The 16,665-nt window shown below is 48.3% G+C and overlaps 1 long non-coding RNA gene across 1 annotated transcript; it reads left to right on the top strand.

The window, feature by feature from the left end:
• The first annotated feature begins 9,163 nt into the window (after positions 1 to 9,163).
• Positions 9,164 to 10,814, top strand: LOC149404111 (uncharacterized). Its single transcript, XR_016293958.1, has 2 exons — positions 9,164 to 10,437; positions 10,508 to 10,814. It is a non-coding gene; the product is annotated as an uncharacterized LOC149404111 (long non-coding RNA).
• The last annotated feature ends 5,851 nt before the right edge of the window (positions 10,815 to 16,665 follow it).

Genomic DNA, 16,665 nt, shown 5'->3' with positions numbered 1-16,665 from the left:
AAACAACCCAACAAGGAAAGTACGAGAGTACGACGCAAACATAACAATGATCCGAAAGAAAGCATAAAGCGAGCGCTAAACAAGTGCGCGAAAAACCAAGGAAAACCCAACTAGTCCGAGCCAAAGTCGACTTGCTCTTCATCTCCTTCGGGGTCAGGGGCGCCAAACCCGCCAACGGCTTCTCCGCCAGGCTGGTGGGTCGTCGACTGAGCAGCCTCGGCGGGGACCTGTGGATGCAAGTCGTCCTCCGGCGGCTCGTCATCGTAAGGAGGGAACATGGCGTTAAAGAAGGAAAATGTAGTCCCGCGGGACGCATTCTCCTTCGCGGTCGCGTCTCGGACTCGCCTCGCCGCTTCGTATCGGGCCGCCTCCAACGTCAAGTCCCAGTCGTCCTCCAAGTCCGTCTTGGATCGCACGGCATCTTCTTTCTCCTCGGCGAGCGTTTGCATCTCCGCCCGCAAGGTGTCCCTCTCCCTCTCCACCTTGACTCGAGCAATCTCGCTCGCCGATAGCCGAGCATGGACGATGCTCAGCTCCGCATCCCGGCTCGAGAGTGCCGCCTGGAGTTTCTTCGTTTCCCCCAGAAAGGTGTCAGCTGCTTGCTCCGCCTTCTCACGAAGCACTTTCTCGGCGGCCGATTCTCCGCGAGCTCGTTCCAGCTCCTTCTCCAGCGTCGCAAACTCTTGGGCGGTTCGAACCTCCGCTAGGGCGGCAGCGTGCGCAGCCGTCATGCTCGCCTTCTCCTTCTCCATGATCTGCATGCGTCGTAGCATGTCTCGGAGAATGCGATCGCTCCGCTCTTGGCGTGCGAGCATCTGTGGGAACGAGGGAAATACGTATAGTCACAATAAGCGCGACAACGATACATAACACATGAAAACGAGTCATACCTTTCGGGCGTCGCCGATCCCGTTCTGGAAGTGCTCGAGATCGCTCGTTGTCAGCAGGCCCTTGAAATCCCGCAAGGAGGTCTCAAGGATTCCCCGGGAGCACTGGTCTCTCAACTCTGCCGCCTCCGCTAAGAGCATGGAGTCCAAACTGTCTGACACCGTCGACGTGTGAGCGCGTTTATGACCGGACGGTGACCCGAGAGAAGCCGACGATGATGGCCGCTTGTTGGAAGAGATCGCCTCGTTCCTCGCTCGCGATGGTGACCCCCCGCGACGGGCCTCGGCTGGGGGGCGAGCCGCGATCGTAGCGTCGTCAGCGGGCATCGCTCTCGGCATTTGCGCGCGCGGTCGATGACGTCGAGCCATGGTACCTGCAAAGGAGAGGAGAGCGTTTGTCAGTTAAAACATAACGACAAGCACAAATAATGGGAAACAACAATAACACGAAAGTATATGTGTGGCCAGTACCCCCCGCGTCGGGGGAGGGAGCTGACGACCCCCCCGCCTCGGACTCGGGATCCTCCGGGACCCCCGCGTCGAGGTCGGGGCACAAAGGAGCATCGTCACTAGGCACGAACCACCCCGTCCTCGCCATTAGGTCTGGGGACTCGAAGAGCGTTCCCTGCCGCCTCGATTCTGGAACCGCTCTGATCACCGCGTCGAGCTCGGATCCTTCGATGTCACCCATGGGTGGAAAGTCGGCCACAGGACCGAAGACGAGGGGCGCGACCCCGAAAGACGATTCGGACACCCACACCCAAGGGTATCTATGCTTCGAGTTCACCTTGGTGAGAATGGCGAGGCGCTTGCGGTGCGACGCCAGGTAGAAGCCAGGCTTCCCGGGCACCCCTCGCACCATCATGAGGTTCTGAATATCGTCGGCAGTGATGGCCCTCTTCTTCGCCCGAAAAAACATCATGTGGCACGCCGCGACCACCCGATAGAAGGACGGGGACATCTGCGAAGCGTGCACCCTTAAGCGAACCAACAATTCTTGGATGACCGGCTGAAAGGGAAGTCTTAGTCCTCCGCGGAGACTCGCCTCGTGGACCGCTGCGTACCCCTTGCGCGGGCGAGTAGGAAGGTCGTCGGGTAATGGCCTCAGGATCGACACGCACTCTGGGATACTGTAACGCCTTCTTAGACTCGTGAAGTTGATGATCGAGAGCGAGCTCGGGACGTCGATGCCCGAGCAATCGAGCTCGCCCCGTATGGCCGACTCTCCAACCGGGAAGGCCGAGGCTCGCGTTTCTTCCCGCACGGTCGAGGAAAGCGACGCGGCAGGTGCGTCGTGGTGGTTGGGCGAGTCACTCGAACGATCGGCGTCGCGGCCCGCGCTTGTACAAGGTGGGGCCTCGTCATGGCCGCCCTCACAAGCCGGCTGGCTCCCCTCGGCCCCGGCGTGCTCGCTCGAAGGCGCACCCGATCGTCGCCCGGTCGGTCCATCGTCGTCGGGCCGGCCCGGCTCCCGGCCGGCCGTGTTCCCCCCGGCGTACGCGTGCAGCCCGAGGACCCAGCCCGTCTCTTGGCTGGGTGGCTCCTCCATGCGCGGGCCCGGCGCGAGCGGCCCGACGCTCCCGATGCATGCACCTGGCCCGTCGGCCCGGCCCGATTCCCGGCTGGCCAAGCCTTCGGCCCGTGGGCCCTGCCCGGGCGCCCCAGCGCTCGCCCCGTGTGCACCCGGCCCGGCAGACCGGCCCAGGCCCCGGCTGGTCGGGTCTCCCTCGCGCGCGCATGGCCCACCGGCCCAATCCGGACCCTGCCCGGCCGGGTCCTCTTCCCGCGCGCCTGACCTGCCGGCCCGGCCCAATTCCCAGCCGGCTGGGTCTTCACCACACAAGCCCGGCCCATTCGGGCCTAGGGTTTCCCCAGGGGCCAGGCGAGCCGCCACCTCCTGCCCGGCGTTGCCAGGCCGGGCCGCCTCCTGCCCAACGCTGGCGCCTCCACGGGCGGCGTCCCCCGGCGCAGGCGATTCCCCGGCAGCGCCCTCCCTCGCCGGCGCAGCTGGGCTCGGGGGGCTCTCCTCCTGGGCGTGGTCTCCAGGGCACCCGGCGACCTCCCCTACGTCGGGACCGGCACAGAAGGCGCCGACGCCGGCCGACGCCCCCCCCCCCCCCCCCCCCCGGCGCTGGTTTCGCCGTGCGCGGCTCCCCCCGCCAACGCGACAGGCGGGCGTCCCGACGGCCTGGCCCGGCCGGGTGAGGGCTCCCTCGAGGTCGGGGTCGGCCCAGGCCGTGCCTCCCGTGGCCGAGGCGCCATTCCCGCGGCCGACCTCCTCCGGCGCGCCCTTTCCAGCGTCGGCCGCTCCAGGCGCGGCTGCCTCCGGCGCGCGCATGCCACCCAGACTGCCGGTGAGCGCCAAGGCGCTGCCCCCCGACCCGAGCGGGTCTTCCTCGACGTCTCCTGGGCCGCCGGTGCCGCCTTGAGCCCGGCCGCCTCCTCCGGCGCGCACATCGTCTCCGGCGTCCACCTGCCGGCGCTGGCCGTCTCCGGCCCGAGCGCCCCCTCCATCACCGGTCAACCACGCTTCGACCAAGGCAAGGTCTTCCCCGGCCATCGTGACGACGCTGCTCGTGCTCGATGAGTGAGGCGCGTTAGCAACGCTCGGGAGAGATGAAAATTGAGTCCAAAAAGTTTCCAAATCCACGTGTTGATCCCCGAACAAATGAAACAAATCGTCTTCAATGGTCCCACACCCCGATAGGCGGTCGATGGGGTCCATGGGCGCGAATAACGAGACGAGAATGACCGACAAAAAATATAATAATAATATTAAAGGGCGCCGGGACATACCTCTTGGCGATGGGCTATTCCGGTGGGCCAACGACGACGGAGGCTTCGAGTTTATCACACGAGTTACACTCGATAATAAACTCGGGGGGCTAATGTTACCGGTCCGTCCCGGCCCGGTACGGCAACGACATCATTTGACGGCTTACCCGAGCCGTTCCCGGCGCACGGCCACCTCAAGGCCGGCCATGGCCGAGTCAGAGCCGGCCATGGCCTCCACGGCCGAGTCAGAGCCGGCCATGGCCGGGTCAGAGCCGGCCATGGCCTCCACGGCCGAGTCAGAGCCGGCCATGGCCGGGTCAGAGCCGGCCATGGCCTCCACGGCCGAGTCAGAGCCGGCCATGGCCGGGTCAGAGCCGGCCATGGCCTCCACGGCCGAGTCAGAGCCGGCCATGGCCGGGTCAGAGCCGGCCATGGCCCCACGGCCGAGTCAGAGCCGGCCATGGCCGGGTCAGAGCCGGCCATGGCCTCCACGGCCGAGTCAGAGCCGGCCATGGCCGGGTCAGAGCCGTCCATGGCCGGGTCAGAGGCGTCTCTCGGCCAAGGGGCTGTCCACGACGCTCCTTGGTCGCCTATAAATACCGAGGTACCTCCCTTGGTCCAGGTAATCCGAATTTGAGTACTGAAACGCTGTCGAACTCGTACCGCGCTCGTTTCTCTCAAGTCTCGACCTCTAAACACTAAACCCTCTACAAACCACCTCAATCCTACTAATGTTGAGCGTCGGAGAGGTAAACAGAGGCAACCCCTCTGTTTCCCCTTTGTAGTTCACACCTTTCTGTTCACGTTTCAGGTGCTTGGACGAGATAGAGATCATCTACAGCTAAGGGGCGGCTTGGGATACCAAGCCCGACACGCTCGAGTCGAGACGAGACCACTTGGTCCGGCCTTGGGTCTAACCGTCTACGACTCCTAAATCGTTGTCCGAAAAACTGCGACAACAAGCTCTTTGGCTCAAAGACGTGTTCTTTAGTCATCGTATTTAAAAGTGCCTACACACTAAATCCAACCATTCTCTTAAGACTCTAGTTGTAGAAACTTTTGTGGTTGCTCACAGGTTCAAGAAGACTAGTGGGAGAGGCAAGCTGCGTGGGGAGATGAACGTTTCAACCTTCCTAAGGCTTCTCAACGTTCAAGCTTCATTCGAGGTTGGTACCGAGTAAAAACTAAATGTAGTTTGGAAATTTTAAATTATATGTTCATGCGCTTTGTCTAGGTTGTAAAATCATTTTACGAGTTTTAAAGAAATTTTATATTCCGCCGTTTGTTAGAAGCGATAAATCTTTTCTTAACAGTAGATCTATTCCAACAATCTTTTGGCACCGCGTGGGCATCTTATACGCGCCTCGTAGGCGTCTTCGATGCGCCTTATGGGCATCTTTCGTGCACCGTTAAGGGCATCTTTCGTGCGCCTTGTGGGCGTCTTTGGTGCGCCTCATGGGTGTCTTCGATGCGCCTTATGGGCATCTTAGGTGCAACTCGTGGACATCTTCGTTGCGCCTTGTGGGCGTCTTTGGTGCGCCTCATGGGCGTCTTTGGTGCGCCTCATGGGCGTCTTCGATGCGCATCATGGGCATCTTAGGTGCGACTCGTTGACGTCTTCATTGCACCTCAATGGCGTCTTAAGTGCACCTCATGGGCGTCTTCGATTCCCGTGGATGGCTGGCTGAACTGGTTATTCGCCCTGCAGACGCAAGCCTTGAACCCGGCATCGTCGATGGCTTTTCGGCTTATGACTCGCTTTATCGGGCAGTGAGCGCGACCGGCCACCCTATGAGCGCGGCACCCTTGGGTGAGCATGTCATATGATAGGTGGGGTCAGACGTAGCCTTATGAGGACTTGGTTTCCCGTGGCCGGCCGGCCAAACCGGTTATTCGCCCTGTGGACGCAGACCTTGAACCCGGCGTCGTGGATGGCCTTTTGGCTTACGACTCGCTTTATCGAGCAGCGAGCGCGATACTCATCCCCATGGACGCGGTGACTTGGTGCGCGCACCGTACACAGGGTCGAGCCATTTGTGGACTTGATCCCCGGTGAGCGTGGCACCTTAGTGTGCAGGTCGCGTTTCTGGGTTGTTTCCTTTGGGTTGAGTCTTGTATCCTTGTGAGAATTACGGCTTGGCGCGCATGTCATGTGTGGGGACTCAATTGAACTGTCTTGCTTTAAGCGAGATCGTCGCGGAGCAACTTTCGGCACGCCATTAGGGGCGACTTAAGTACGTCGCTAGGGACGGTTTTTGGTTGCTTGTAGGAGAACATGAGAATCAGCTTCTTGACTTGGGTCCAGCTGCGAGGATTCGAGGGTGTACCCGTGAACCCAAGACTCGGCTTGAGGAGAAATGACTCGTCGTGATGAGTCTCGTTGGGCTGCCATGAGGACTTCTTAGTCGACTTGTGGGTGTGAGACTCAACTCGAGGAACCAACTCCACTCGAGGAGTTATGTAGATTTGACACGAGGACTTGTCATCGACTCGTGGACTCGAAACTCGACTGGAGGAGTTATGTGGATTCGACACGAGGACTTGTTACTCGACTCGCAGACTTGGGACTCGACTCGAGGAGTTACGTAGATTCAGTTACGTAGATTCGACACGATGACTTGTCAGTCGAATCATGGACTCGGAACTCGAGTTGAGGACATGCGAGACCACTCCATGAGTCTTCCTTGGAGTCTACTCGAGGAGGTCAAAATCTAGTCGAGGACGTGCCTAGAGTCAACACGAGGACTAGTGTGTCAACTCGTGGACTTGAAACTCGACTCGAAGAGTTGAGTGTCGACTCGACGAATCTTACTTGAAGTTTTCACGAGGACTTATCATCAGTCAACTCGCGGACTAGAGAGTCGACTCAAGGAGTTGAACGTCAACTCGAGGAATCTTTCATGGTGTAACCTCGAGGATGTCGAAATCAACTTGAAGACGTGTGTAGAGTCAACACGAGGACTGAAGTGTGAACTCGTGCACTTGAGACTCGACTCGAGGAGTTGAACTCCGCTTGAGGAGTTATAACAGGTCAACATGTTGACTTGACAGTCGACTCGCAAACTTGAGACTCGACTCAAGAAGTAAACTCCACTTGAGGAGTTATATCGGGTCGACACGAGGACTAGACATTCGACTCATGGACGAGAGACTCGACTCGAGGAGTAAACTCCACTCGAGGAGTTATATCAGATTGACACAAGGACTTGACAATCAACTCGTGGACTTGAGACTCGACTGAAGAAGTAAACTCCTCTCGAGGAGTTATATCGGCTCGACACGAGAATTTGAAGTCGACTCGCGGACGAGAGACTCGACTCGAGGAGTAAACTCCACTCTAGGAGTTATATCGGGTCGATATGAGGACTTGACAGTCGACTCGCGGACGGGAGACTCTACTCGAGGATATCCGGTCGACACGAAGGCTTGTTAGTCGACTTGTGGAAGAAGATTGTTGGTCCTTGGGACCTCTGGCCTGACCATCGACCCCTAAACGGTGTGTTTTCTCGATGTTTCGATGTGTTTTTATTTTTTTAGGTCGTCGTCGTAGAGCATTGTTTGTTCCCTTTAGCCCCCCGAGTTTCTTGGGTTTGTGAGAAAAAAACCTGGAAACTATTATACATGAGATACACAATAATAGGCCAAAGGAGATGAACAACTTTCCATTGTAATAGGAAGGTTGTAACAAATTGTCTCGGCACTTGACCTTTGGGAAAAATGAACTTAAAATATTGGAATAAAGCGATTACAAAGTTGAGTAGGTTCTCAATGTCAGGCGGGATTCCACGGCGAAAAAATGTGTTGGAGTTGGTCGTGGCCGCCATTGGTGGGAGCTCGTCTCCGAGTTGGTGGACTGTGCTCACCATCTAATCTTCTTCCTCCTCCTTAGTCGTCTTTCTGTCCATGGCCCGCACATAGCATGTTCTTGCCATGACCTGATCTCCTATCATGTAGGCTATTCCCTTTTTAGTTGGGAATTTCATCATGGTCGGTCAATAATCATGTTGTAGGCCGCGGGCTCGTCGACGACGAGAAAAGTCACAACGTGAGTGACCTCGATGTCGCCCCGCGCGCCAAAAGTTATCGACGAGTCGATAAATCCTTCAATCCAGACCCTCTCCCCGGAGAAACCATAGAGGGGGGTCTTGACATGCGTTAGCCTCCCTTCGCCGAGCTTCATGCACTCCAAGGCTGACTTGAAAATGATGTCCACCATGCTACTGTTGTCTATTAGGATTTGTCGAACGAGGTTGTTCGCGACTATCGTCGTTACAACTATTGCGTCGTTATGTGGGTGCAATACTCGCTTGGCCTCGAGTTCGATGAAGTGGATCGACTCGAACGACATGGGTGGTGGTTCCACGTAGGTGAGGTTTATGCTACGGGCGATTTTCCCATGAGAGACGGCCCTTAGGTACTTTTTTGTTGATTGCGGGAATCGCCGTATTTCGTTCCTCCTATGATTGTCTTGATAATTTTCATGCCCGGGCCCCCCGAGTTGTCTTCACTCCGGGGGCCACTATCGCGGCCAACCCTTTTCCCTTCCTCTGATGGAATGGACGCTCAGTCGGGGTTATCACCCCGGCGATGTGCATGAAAAAGTCTTTAAGCTTCTCGTCCTGAATCAGAGTTTCGATTTGCCGCCTGAGTTGATAGCACTGGAATTCACATGTCCGTGATCCTAGTGGTACTCACAATATTTGCTTCTATCCCGCACCACGGGATCTCTTTTAGCGGGGCCGGTGATCCTAAATTGTCCCTATGTAGGGTCAGGATCCGGTCAGGTGTTGTGTTAAGCGCAGTGAATGATTGTCTTCGAAAGTCATCGATGAGGGGTTGTCTCGACCTTGAGGGAGGAAGGCCATTAGAGGCCTGACTAACTTTGTTTCTCTTATTTCGCAACTCGGGGAGGTCGTCACTTCTCTTCTATTCCCATGTAAGTCTTGGCTCTCGTCACTAGCTCGGCCATGTCTATTGGGATCTTCCTGTAAAGGATAAACTTTTGAATCACTCGACTTGTAAATTCAAGTTTAATAAACTAGCTTCCGTTGTTACAATTAAACTCTTGAGTGAATCATGTTCATATACGTTTATCGAACTAATTTAAAATATTTTAAGGTGATGGAAAATCTCAAAATAAATAAAGGATTAATCGAGTTCATCTGGAATAATAAATTATTTTCCAAAGAAATATTCCGGAATTTAATTTAAGAAATAAATTCTCAAGAACGAGAATTATTTCTGAGAAACTTTAAATATATTTAAATTAATCGAGAACAAACGAGAAAAATTCTCCGTTTAATCATATAATTAAAATTCGTTCGGTTACGGATTTAATTATGTGATGAAGGATATAATTGTAACAATATTCATGACCCATTTGAAAGGAATTTTGAAAGTGGGATCGGTTTGAGATGATCAGAAAAAAAAGGATTTAAACGAGTAATTATGGGAATTTGTTCCTATAAATACAAAAATTATTTCTCTCTCGACTCACTTTTTTCTTCCAGCTTCTTTCCTCTTCCTATCTCCTTCTCCATGCGAACCTGCAACACAAACGAACCAACAGAAAAAAAAAAAGAAATTTCAACAAAAACAACAACGACGACAACTTCAGCCACAACCACCATCACCTCCGTCATCTTCATCTTCTTCTTCAGTCTTCTTCTTCTTCCTCGCTCAGCACTCTGGCGCGACCCAGCCACACCGCACGCACTCCGATCGAGGAGAAACGACCGTCGTGAGCCCTCGAGGACACCGGATCGAGGATAATCGCCGAAAATAGAGAAGAGGAGCACCGGAGAATAGTGATATCACCAAATTAGGGAAGAAATTTCTTCTTCCCAAATTTGAAATCCGAAAATTAGGGTTCATTGTTCAAGATTAAGGTTCTTTTTTTATTCCGAGCGTGAATCTTCAAATTGAGGTTGGATTTGAGTTTGAAGCTTTGAAATAAGTATTGGGTAATGGTGATTGAGTGTTTAATTGCTTCATTTGGTGATTATGATGTGATTTTGCCGAAAATGTGAAATTAGGGTTTAAGTATGAAATTTGGGGATTTGATGATTCTGAGATTTGTTGATGTTTCCTGGTTTGATTATGTGCTCGAAATTGTGTTTGATTTTGGTTGTTTTTTGGATTTTTGGACGTTTGAGTTTGAAATTTGGTGTGGCCGTGTGAAATTGTGGTTGGCCGTGTATTGTTAAGTTTGAAATTCTGAAAATGAGTTGCGGATGATATGAGTATCTGTGATATGTTATTGTTGATGTTGTTGATGAGTGAGTCAGAAAATTTTGGTTCGCTTTGTATTCGATGATGATTCAGAATTTTCGTGATTTGTGGTTTGTTGCTTGGATGGTTGGCCAAGGCTGTTTTGTTGGTTTTGCTTAGCTGATAATTGCTTGTGTTGGTGTTTTGGCCGATTGTTAATATGGTCATTATGGTTGAATTGTTTTGGAGTCGCTCGTGTTACGGGTGAAATTCGGTCGACTATGAGCTAGTCATTCATTTTCGTTCAAAACTCGGTCGACGTGTGTTTAAACTAACCGAATTTGAGAAATTTCGTTATGTTACGTTACGTTGTGTTTTCGATTGATTTGAGAATTAGGTTTAAATTGGTTTGATATGGTTTTGTGATTTGAGGAATTAATGTTTGATATTTGGCTGTTTGATTTCGGTGTGAAACTTCTTGGTTTGATTGATAATTGGTTTGGTTTTTTCGGAGTCTTGGAAATCACTCGGGTCTCAATGGAGGATCGAGAAATTGGATTTTAAGGTTCGAGTATTAGTTTGGGATTATAAATTGACTCGATGCTTGTTATCTGAATTTTGAAGCTTGTTCACAGATAGAGTCGGGACGAGCAAGAGACGGCGTAACCGAACACATCGAAGCCGGAAGTTAAAGAATTCTGAAAGAGTGGATGTCGATCTCACTCCTGAGTCATCTTAATCGCTTTGTAGCGTTAGACTTTGAGTTAGATCGTAGATCTAATGATTTGGATATTATGTTAAATAATTGTGAATTATGTAATTAAAAGATGTTCGGGAATTTAATTTCAGTTAATTATTTTAGAATTCTCGGTTTGTATGATTTCGGATTAATTATTTATTTGAGACTCGTTAAAAATAATTATTGGATTTTATTTCGTACTATTTCTTCCGTACGAATACGTACAAGTCTTAAATAAGTTTAATTTCCGAAAAACCGGGAAATAAGTAAATTAAATTCTCGAACCCCGAACCGACTCGCAACGAATCCCGACAAGGCCTTAATCTCTTCAACATTTTTTAATCAAATAACTAACGAAGTTTCAACTTTTGATTCTAGTTCTCTCGACGCTTCAGGAAATGCCAAAAGTCTCGAGCAGCGTGCAAAGCGAAGGAACTCCTCAAGCAACAAGTTTTCCGACGAACTATTCGGTAAGTGCGGAGACCTAAGTCAACTACTTACCAAGGGAATAACCCTGTTTACATGCATTTTACGTGTCAGTAAACAAGAGTAGGTGGAATCCTTAAAAAATGAAGAATCTCAAAGAATAAGGCTTCGACAGGTTTTCTTGAAAACTTAGCTCGGGTTCGCCCGATAAGTTCAAACATAGATTTGTGTAACCCAGCCTCTACTATATGTGATATAATCATCCCTTAAGTTCTGCGTTGACCCGTTAGAACGGGGGAGACAAGAGAACAGTGATTAACTCTCGAATTCGAATCAAGGGTAGAAGTACCGGGAGTTACGTCCCGAGTCTTCAACTTAAAACACTAACGAGCATAAAAGGGAAATGATATTTCTTTCAGGGTTTATCCTGAGTCATTCTCCTGTAAATAGCATCGGTGTGTACTCTGAGTGCTACAGAGTACCTAAACCATAAAGAACTGTTGTCGGTGGTACCTACTGCTGGAGAAACAAATATGGTATTAGACATGAACAATCGCTCTGATACCACTTGTTGGGAACTCACGAGTGGTATCGGACACGAACAATCACTCCAATACCAATTGTTGGTGAAACACACATAGGATATCAGACACTAACAATCACTCTAATATCACTTGTTGTAATTACAGAGGTGGTATGTGACGACCCGGATTTCCGGACCGTCATACTAAGTTTAATTCTTTTACTTAGAAAAAACAAATAGTGGATAATTTTTTTTAAACATCATTATATTTATTTATAAAGTTTAGATTTTAAAATAAAACAACTTTGAAAATAACCAACATTTGAAATCTTACAAAAACATTTGATGAAAATAAGAGAAATACTTAATTTGGAATTCCAAACTAAAGTAGATGGTTGGAATATTCAACGGAAATAAAACAGTAAAAAAATTCAACTTCAGTTTTGCAAAACTAATTAAAGTCGGAAATCTTAAGCATAAAAATCTCAAATTTTCGTAGCGGAAATCTTTTAAATAAGAGAGCGGAACCACAACCCAACCCTTAGCTATCGAACGCCGCTGATCCACATTCCTCACTTGTTCATTTGTTGCTTACCTACAATACAGACGAAAACACATAATACGAGCTGACGCTCAGCGAGAATAACTATGACTCACAAAAAGATGAGTAATGCGATGCATGATCCGGTTATTAGTGTTTTAAATTCTAACAGTGTCATGTTCTTTCGTATCATAAATCTTATCATATTTTATTCGGGGTGCCCCTAGAGTAGTCGTACCAATTTCAGTCTCGCCAATTGGTTGAACTTACTAATCGCCTCAGTCACGGTCATCGAACCTTGTTTCAGCTCCGCAAACTCCTTGTGTTGAACATTCATTGCCCTCATGTTGAAATACTTCTTGGTGAACTCTTCCAAAAAGTCATCCCAAGTTATAGTTCGCACATCCCTCCTTCTTGCCACTGTTTCCCACCAGTAACGCACGTCTTTCTTCATGACAAATGAGGCACATATGACCTACTCTTGCTCGGTTATGTTCATGAAGTTGAAGATCAGCTTGATCTCCGATACCCATTCATCAGCTACTAATGGGTCGATCGATCCTTCGAATTCTGTAGCCCTCATCCTCCTGAACCTCTCGAATAGGTCAACATCAACATTGACTTGACCCATTTGAGGTACCTGAGAAACAGCTTATGCTGCCGCATGCATGGGAACATAGGGTGGCGGTGGCGGTTGTTCCCCTTCTTCGACCTCTTCATTTTCCTGATGAAGCTGGTTCTTTAAATCGTGTTTCTCAGCTTCTTGAGCTTCGATGCGATGTAGTAAGGTGGTAACTAGAACTGCCAGATCAGGTTGGCCAGCTAGCTGAGCAGCAGGGGCAGGGCCATGAGGATATTCAGGTTCTTGGTGATCGGGAATGGGGCAGCCTGAGGGGCACCTTGATTAGGAACCTCAGTGGCAACTCTGCCTCTTCCTCTTCCTCGGCCTCGTGCCCTTCCTCTACCCCATCCACGAGCAGCAGGGACATTTTCCATCTAAAATCTTGAAGACATAATCATGATTAGGGTTTTTGGCTACTAGAAGAAAGGATCGATTATGAAACGAAAAAAAAACACATACATACTCCATACATAAAACTTTGTAAAACTCTTTAAGAGGAGTGCATTTCCCATAAAATAAATATAAATATAACACGCAAACCAATTCGAGCATATCACTCAAACTAAAGCAAAACCAAAACCATAACAAGAGTATAAAAGGTATTTCAACCTTTAGGGAAAGAAGAATTTAATCCTCGCCTGGATCATCTTCAGAAGGGTCCTCCTCTGGTTCAGACTCGACATGGTCCATACTAGTATCGTTCCCTAGTGGAAAGTCGTCGTCATCGACCAGCTCCATGTAGTGCTTCATGTGCCTCAAGAAATCTTCGTAGGTTAATCTTCCCTCGTTGTTTTTCAAACTTGGAGAGCCCGTTCCAGTAAACACTAATAGCCTCATCATCAACCAGATGAAAAGGACAACGATGGAACATGTCGGAGGAACGGTTGTAGTACTCCTTTGCCGTCTCCCCATCCTTCATCTTCCACGAACTCAAGATTTGCTGGTAACATCTTCTCTCCAATTTTTTCTTCCATCCTTGAGCGGTGAAGTTTCGTATGACCCCATCCTTCATGTATTCCCAAATGATTTGGGGGTGATCCTCAACCTTCCTTTGCCAGTATTCTAATACTCTCCCTTGTACTTGTAATTGCGCAAAAGATAACTGTAGAGGTTGCCGAACTTGCAACACGGGGTATATGTCGGAGGCGGTACCATTCCATGTTTTCTCTTTAATTAACCTAACATGAGAGACTGTTTAGTTCGGGTTCAATCCCGATCTTACATATATTCTTTACGCTTATTAATTCGTGACTTATAAGATCTCAGGATGCGACTCCCAAAGATCCTATCATAATATCCTCGCTTTTGAATACGAGTCTTAATAACAGTCTCTCATAACCCAGTTTACTAGGACTGGATCTCTTGGGGGAACTAACTAAACACGTAACAAAGGCTCGGGTTCCTAGTACCTCTAGCCATTTTTGTTAGCCAGACTAATTCCGTTTTCCAGTTCGTTAGTGGCTTAAAGCCCTTAATCTTGATAGTGACTTATCTTTTGGCTTATCTTAATCTTGCTTACTAGAAAGCACATAAAAATAATGCACGTACAATATATGTATATATATAGAGATATATATAATATTTCTTGATACTGTAGGTGCCTAAAACTCCACTTACCTGGATATGATTTTCTCGAATCCTGAAATCTTCTCCTCCAAAGAAAAGGGTTCTTCTTAACTTCACGTATAACCCAGTCCACGTAAGCTCTTCCTGCTCGTTGCTAATCCTTATAGCAATCTGAACTTATCTATGGAAGAGAAAGATCGAACGTCGAGCGTACTTAGTATCTCATCCCTCGATACACTAACGTACATACTTCTACTGGAAAGAAAGCTCACAAGGAACGTATCCAAAGCGTCCTAGTCACGCTACCCAGAGTGTCTCAAACACAAGAAACAGAGAATACACGAAGACAAAAGCTAAGGAATGTTCTACACTATTCGACCACCTATTCTTCTGACTGGGCAAAGCCCACTGCTTAGAATAGGTTCCCGATGGTCGAACTCAAAGAGAAAAGAACGTATAAAGAAACTCCTACTAAAAATCTATAGCGTACGTAAGTTATACGAAAATAACTCAAAACAACATTTCTCAAATGTATTTTAGAAAATATATTTGACTTGTCTCTTTTTATTGACAAGTTATAACATTTGAGAACATAAATAAATACATAAAACCTTTTTCATTTAAAATAAACTAAATCGTTTATTTTAAATGTCTAACCATATCGTAAATAATTTTGGGTTCGATTTAATAAAACATTTACGAAATAATCAAACCCTTGGTTCGTAGTCGAACCTTTCTTTTATTTCTATTTTCTTACGTAAATAAAATATTTCTCGTTGATGTTCTTTTTCAAAATTAAAAGAGTCGAGCTTATAGTCGAACTCGGTTTTGAAACGTAAATTAAATGAAGATACTGAATAATTTGATTGAATCATCAACGAGTTTAACACTAATAACATATTTCTCAAATCGGAAACAATTTAAAAATTAAAATACTTAACCACTTATTAACTCAATTCGGAAATTAAAAGACTTGGCCACTACAACATAATAGTATTTATGATTCTCAATACATCAAATGACTTATAAAATTAATTAACGGCTCGCGCCTAGCTCGAGTCGAGACTCGGGAAATTTCTCGACTCGCTAACTTCTAACGGACTCTATTCGGTCCTCACAACATCCCTCGAGGCTGCTCGCGTCGCTCACGTAGCACCTCCGCCAATCTTCGGATAGCCTCCTCGTCGTCCCGAGCCGCTGGTCCGAGCCTTGTTCAGCCCACCTAATACCGATCCTCACCCTCGACAAGAACTCATAACAAGGCAACGCTTAACGACCATATTAACGAGTCTGAACAATAACATCAAATCTGAAACCAATTTCATTTACAAGCTAAATAACATACATCCATTCTCAGATTCTCATCCTTAACCCACGGCCAACAAACCATGTCATATCATACCAACCAAACATTCACTCACAACTCATTTCAGCCAAAACAAAACCAAAGCAATCAGCCAAAAATCATCATAAAATCCCTAACGAGCACAAATCACCAAGCAATTCAAGATTAACTTCAGATTCAACATGAACACATCCAAACCACGCACAGCCAGAACCATTTCACACGGCCAAGACAAATTCAAACTCAAGCTCGCTCAAAATCAAGAACAATCCATCTCAATCTAAAGGAATCATCATTGAATCAACTCTTAAACTATTAAATTCGCTTAAAAAACAAAACCCCCGAATCGCAAAAACGAACCCTAGAAATCGAACCCTAGAGGTAGAAATTTCTCTTACCTAGGGCGAAATTGGTGGGGTTCGCATCTTCTCCGGCCTTCTCTCCCTCTTTTTCCGGCGATCTCCTCTCGGCCGGTGCCCTCGGCGTGCTCGCGGCGGCGCTCACTCCTTGTCGGCCGCGCGCGCGAGGTGGTGCTCGGTCCCGGTTTCTCCGCCTCGCTCTCCCGCCGAGCGTCCTCTTATTTCTTCCTTCTTCTTGGTTTCGCTCAGCCATCACCCTCTCGGTTTCTCTTTCTCTCTCTCGGCCGCTCTCTCTTCTTCTTCCTTTTTCTCTTTTCTTTCTTTCTTTCTCTTCCTTTCTTTCTCTTTTCTCTTCTTTTCCTTTCCTTTTTTTTTTCTCACGTGGGCTGGTGTGGTTTGGCCAATCAAGTGATATACATCACTTAAGATAAAATTTCACTTCTTCCTTTCATTCGGCAAAGTGATAAACATCACTTCAAAAAATATCTCAATTCACAAACCAATCTCTTTTCATTGTTTTCTTTCAAATGGGTCCCTTAAAAATAATTACAACCAAGTCCTCTTCATATAATTATTTAATTAGATCCATAACCGAACGGATTATGATTATATGATTCGAACTTAGAATTTTCTTGTTCATTCTCGATTAATTAAAATATATTTAAGGTTTCT

Source organism: Urtica dioica, chromosome 2 (genome assembly GCF_054948205.1).
Source record: "Urtica dioica subsp. dioica isolate 48M chromosome 2, U.dioica_male_clone48M_v1_H2, whole genome shotgun sequence".
NCBI classification, from domain to species: domain Eukaryota; kingdom Viridiplantae; phylum Streptophyta; class Magnoliopsida; order Rosales; family Urticaceae; genus Urtica; species Urtica dioica.
The sequence above is the reverse complement of the archived record's forward strand: the minus strand, read 5'-3'. Positions and strand labels throughout refer to the sequence as shown.